Here is a 6,000-nt window from a genome sequence, read left to right on the forward strand (position 1 = left end):
GTGCCTTTATTGGACTTGTCAGTTACTGTCGCCCCTGGATTAAGGATTGCTCTCAGATGATGCAGCCACTATATGACCGCCTCAAAGGAGAGACCTTTGAACTAACATCAGAAGCTGTGAGTGCATTTCATGCATTAAAACTCACTCTCACCACAACACCAGCATTGGGCATCCCCAATTACAAACAAAATTTCACATTGTATTGTCATGAGCAAGGGGGATTTGCCTCAGGTGTACTGACGCAGAAACACAGGGACCGTATGCGGCCCATTGCATACTATTCTACCAGTTTGGATTGTATTGACACACCACCAAACTGAAACATTTGTCCAGAATCACAAAATATGAGATGACACTACTCAGTCCCCACATTACCTTGCAGCGATGTACTGTTCTAAATCCAGCTACTTTGATGCCAGTGGATTTAGAAGAGGAGGGGGGAGTGGGAGTAGTAGAAATGTCTGATCCAGTTGCAAATCATAACTGTCATGAATTGATGATTGCAGAAACAAAAGGGTTACCAAATGTTACTGAAACACCATTAACTATTCCTGATGCTGAGTATTTTAGTATTTTGTAGATGGCTCCAGATGGTGGAATAATGAACAAGGACACTTTGTCACCGGGTATGCGGTAATCCAGGATGGTAACAGGACTAACGTCCTGAAAAGTTGCTACTCCGAAGTACTTGAAGCATTGAATCAAACTATATCTTCAGCCTCACCTGCTTCTAGGAGAGTTATTCAAAAGACTATTAGTGTGCTGTGTGCTCAACAAAGGTTCGCCAACAAGAAAGGAGAAATTTGCACTGTCCGGATCCGGGATAACCGGCCGGTAATTCTGCCTCCAAATTCCCAGATCATCCTGTGGTGCCGTGCTGTGTTAGGGATCCAGGGCCAGGACTATCAAGCCCTAGTGGAACCTATTCCTTTTGAAAATCTCCCTTCGTACGGACAGCCAAGAGCCTGGTGACCTTGTCTCAAGGTAAAGTGCCTGTCCGTTTAATTAACTTTGGTGATCATCCCGTTACTCTCCTTAAACACTGCCCCGTTGCTCAGCTTTTTCAGGTGTCTTTCCAGGATGTGATCCGTTTGCCTGCCACGGAGGCGTTCCACACCACACAGAGCAGCAGCACCCCAACAACATCCTGGTGGGAAGAACTACATGTGGGGGACGAATCCACCCCAAAGGAGCAAATAGAGGGAGTCCTGAAGCTGGTGAAGGAGCACCACCAGGCTTTCAGCAAGCACTCCACGGACTACGGAGAGGTCAGTGTAATCAAACACACTATACCCACTGGCTCTCATCCTCCTATTAAGGAGAGGCACAGACCCATACCACCTACTACCTATCAGTCTGTGAAAGAGATGATAAAAGAGATGAAAGACTCTAATATAATCCGGGACAGTCATAGTCCCTGGGCTGCGCCCCTAGTACTTGTCCGGAAAAAAGATGGCAGCATAAGGTTCTGCGTGGATTACAGAAAAATTAATCAAATCACCCACAAAGATGCATATCCATTGCCACGCATTGAAGAGTCCTTGACTGCCCTGGGGTCTTCAGCCTATTTCTCCACCTTGGACTTAACCAGTGGGTACTGGCAAGTACCCATGGCCCCAGAAGATCGAGAAAAGACTGCTTTCACCACACCTATGGGCCTGTTTGAATTCAATTATATGCCGTTTGGACTGTGTAACGCTCCAGGAACGTTCCAGAGGCTGATGGAACGTTGTTTAGGCCATAGGAATTTTGAGACTGTACTCTTATATCTAGATGACGTCATTGTATACTCCAAGACGTATGAGGACCATTTAAAGCACCTGGGTGAGGTGTTTCAAGTTCTTGCTAAATATGGCCTCAAAATCAAGCCATCCAAGTGCCACCTGCTGAAACCAGCGGTCAAATACCTTGGGCACATTGTCAGTGCCGAAGGAGTACAGCCTGATCCTGATAAACTTGCTGCTGTCCGCAACTGGCCTACTCCTACGACCGTGAAGGAGGTGAGAAGCTTTCTCAGTTTTGCAGGGTACTACAGGCGTTTCATCCCACATTTCGCACAAATTGCAGATCCCATCCAGGAACTCCTGAGGGGGCATCCAAAGAAGAGCCCGAAAACTCCTATTCCTGTTGAATGGAACCAAGAACGTGAAATTGCCTTTCAACTCCTGAAGAAGAAGTTGACTGAACCCCCTGTTCTGGGTTACCCAGATTATCAGAAGCCATTCCACCTCTACACAGATGCCAGTAAAAGAGGCCTGGGGGCCGTGTTGGCTCAAGTGCAAGATAACAAAGAAAGGGTAATTGCCTACGCCAGCAGATCCCTGAAGGGAGCTGAAAAGAATGACCAGAATTACAGTTCTTTCAAGCTGGAGTTTCTTGCCTTAGTGTGGGCTGTGACCGAAAAGTTTAAAGACTATCTCGCTGCCACACCATTTGTTGCCTTCACGGACAATAATCCCCTGGCACATCTGAATACAGCCAAGTTAGGGGCACTGGAGCAAAGATGGGCCTCCCGCCTTGCCAACTATGACTTTGCTGTGAAATACCGGGCAGGCCGCTCCAATGATAATGCCGATGCTCTGTCGCGGCTTCCCACTACAGAGGCCCCAGATGAACCGAAAGATGCCTGGGAAGAAGTGGAAATGCCCGCGTTCTACAATAAATTTGCCCAGCAGGATAATATCCATACTGAAAATCTCCCTGCTGCTGATCCTCCCTCATCAGATGATCCTGAGTCCAGAGGCGATCAAGAAAGATGGATTAAGCTCCAGTCCGAAAGTAGAGTCCTCGGTGAACTGCTCGACTTCCTTACCAGTGGGAAAATCCCTGAGAGAATCCGCAGGAAGAGTGCAGACCCAGAACTAGTGAGACTGTGGAGACATCGCCACCAACTATTCCTTCAAAGAGGCCTGTTGCTCAGGAGGAGTCTGGATCCAGTGTCCTGTGATAGAGTTTACCAAATTCTCCTGCCACGTCGGGATGCCAGCCTGGTACTGGATATGTACCACAACCAGTCCGGACACTTCGGTGTGCAAAAAACTGAGGCCACCATACGTAGAAGGTTCTATTGGATTGGGATGAGAGAAGATATCGAGAAATGGTGCCGAGAATGCACTGCCTGCGCAGTGGGGCGAACTGAGCGCCATGACCAGAGGGCGCCTCTCCATCCTATTGTAAGTACAACTCCTTTAGAACTTGTCGCTATTGATCATGGGAAGTTAGAACCGAGTCGCTCTGGGTATACGTATGCCATGACTATAATTGATCACTTCACTAAGTTTGTCGTAGCAGTGCCTGTGAAAGACCTGACAGCTAAGACTACAGCGGAGGCGTTCTGGAAGCATTTCCTGCTGCCCTACGGCTGCCCAGAAAGGATCCTCACCGACCAAGGGTCCGCGTTTGAGTCGCAGCTGTTCCATGAGATGTGCCTGCTGCACAACTGACAGAAAGTCCGGACCACCGCCTATCATCCGCAAGGTAACGGACTCTGTGAAAAAATGAATAAGACTCTCATTGAAATGCTGAGAGCAGTACCCCCTGAGACGAGGGGTGATTGGCCTACTTTGTTGCCACAGCTTATGTACACCTATAACAACACCATCCATTGTTCCACCGGTTACACCCCGTTCTATCTGATGTTTGGGCGACAAGGGAGATTACCTGCGGATCACTCCCTGGGGGTACAAGTGCCGGATGTGATCAACCCACTGCCCAGGACTGATTGAGTAGTGGAGCACCAAAGGCGTCTTCTTAATGCCAAAGAGATCGTGCAAGAACGCATGGAAAATGTCCGGGAACGCCAGCAAAAAGACTATGACCAGACTGCCCATGCGGAACCCCTGGCTCTTGGAGACAAGGTGTGGTTAAAAAACAACCACCGGACCAGCAAGTTGGACAGCAAATGGGAAAGCATTCCCTACGTTATTACTGCCATACCCAATGCTGCAGCCCACATTTACCAGGTCTCCAGAGAAGGAAAAGGTCCCCAAGTCGTTCACAGGAACCGCCTCAAGCCTTGTATAGAAGGAGAACCAGCGGCAGAGGAAATGGAGCCTGAGCCTTCTGAGGAAGAGTTGCCGGCTCCACCTATGGACCCTATGCAGGCTGTGGAGAACTTGATCCATGATAAAGAGCCGCTCCACTGGGCCCTCACGCCTTGGTTTAATTTACTGGTTCCTGCTCCTGTTCCTGTTAGTCCTCCGTCTCAGGACATCTTACCCCAGAGAGCTCCTGAAGTGGCTCCAGAGGCGGTGAGCTCCCCTGACCTTCCTGAGTCCAGGCAGGAAGAATCCCTGCCACTAAGGAGGTCCACTCGTTCTACCAGGGGGCACCCACCTGTGAGGTTTGGGGACTACATTATGGGCCCAGGTAGCCCCTCAAGGGAAACCCCTGTTTAACCCTTTGCAAGCCTGGGTACGGACTCATGTGATCCTGTGAGCCTCCATGGACTTATGGTTGTTCGCATTATTATGGACAATTTGCATTCAAAGTTTATAATGGGACTATCCTGGTATTGTTGATACGCTGCACCAGGTCAGCGCCCCTGTTCCCTTACATTATCCTGAGAGAAGAGAACGACGCCCCTTTTCACCATTCCTTTCAGTGACACTGTTTGTTAATCCTTATATTGTTGCTGTGTATGCCTGTTCTCTATTGTGTCTTTCAGACTGCAGTATCCAGCCGGGCAGGGCCCCTCCATGTTGCGCCGAGGACGGGCAACGTTATAGCGTGGTTGTATGTAGTGTCCCACTAGGTAAAGGTGGGCACTACACAAGGGTTAATGTGCTTTATTACATTTAATGTCATGTGTATGCATTTCCCTGTGTTAACTGGGTGTCAGGCCTGTCAGGGTGCAGTTTAGCCTCCCAGACGTTAGAGGGAGCCAGAGAGCCCTGGTTATATATAGGTAGGCCCAGACAGTGGAGAGGTAGTGCATTCCAGGGGACTAGAGGAGTCACTTCGTCTACCTGAAGCTCCTGAGGCTAGGATTAGCTCAGTTGAGATACCCCAGTTGTAGGACAGAACCTCCTGGGAGAAAACCTGCAGTTACCCTCAAGTCAAGCAGAGACAGTGTCATCGGCTCAGATAAGTAAGCTAATGGACAGAGGAACTATAGAGTGAGAGCAAGAATCCATACGGGAGGAAGATATATTTTACCAAGGATTTAAGCCAGCATTTAGGCACCCGGGCCTTGGGATAGAAACCAGACAGGAGTTCTAAAGAACAGCGTACACTATTTCTGAGGAAAGGTACAACCTGATTCTGAGTGTGTTCTGGATTTACCCTCTGAGTATCTTGCACAGAATTATACCTGCCAGTATTTGTATTGAAGCCTGCTTGTGAAGCACTTGATATAAGGGACTGCATTACCATCTTGATGTACAAAGTTGGACTGTTTAAGTAAAGCAACGTTTGGTTCAATATACCACCTGTGTACCTCACTTATTACTACTATAAATCGGTGTGCCACCGTTACAGGCACTGGCGTCACGATTCCAAAAGGGACCTTGCTTCAGGCACTCAAAATACCGGTAACATCCAGGGCACCTCATCCACCATCAGGCCTGGTCCCTACATACGGAGTGTGCCCCAGAGGAACTTGTGTCTACCTCTCCTTCACTGCCGCATGCCTGCCCAGGGTTCTCCTATACAGTGAGTAGCCCTCGATTGACCATAACCGTGACCTCACTTCGCAATACCCTGCAGGTCTGGCGTGCTGCACACACACTGCAACAGGGATTTTGGCCTACTCCTTAAGAAAGATCTCCTCTAGATCTGTCAAGTTTCGGGGCTGTCGCTGAGCTACATCCCTCCAAAGATTTTCTATTGGATTTAGGTCTGGAGACTGGCTAGGCCACTCCAGAACCTCGATATGCTTCTTACGGAGCCACTCCTTGGTTATCCTGGCTATGTGCTTCGGGTTGTTGTCATGTTGAAAGACCCAGCCACGACCCATCTTCAATGCTCTGACTGAGGGAAGGAGGTTGTTGCTCAAAATCT

The sequence above is a fragment of the Bufo bufo genome, chromosome 1 (assembly GCF_905171765.1).
Source record: "Bufo bufo chromosome 1, aBufBuf1.1, whole genome shotgun sequence".
NCBI classification, from domain to species: Eukaryota; Metazoa; Chordata; class Amphibia; order Anura; family Bufonidae; genus Bufo; species Bufo bufo.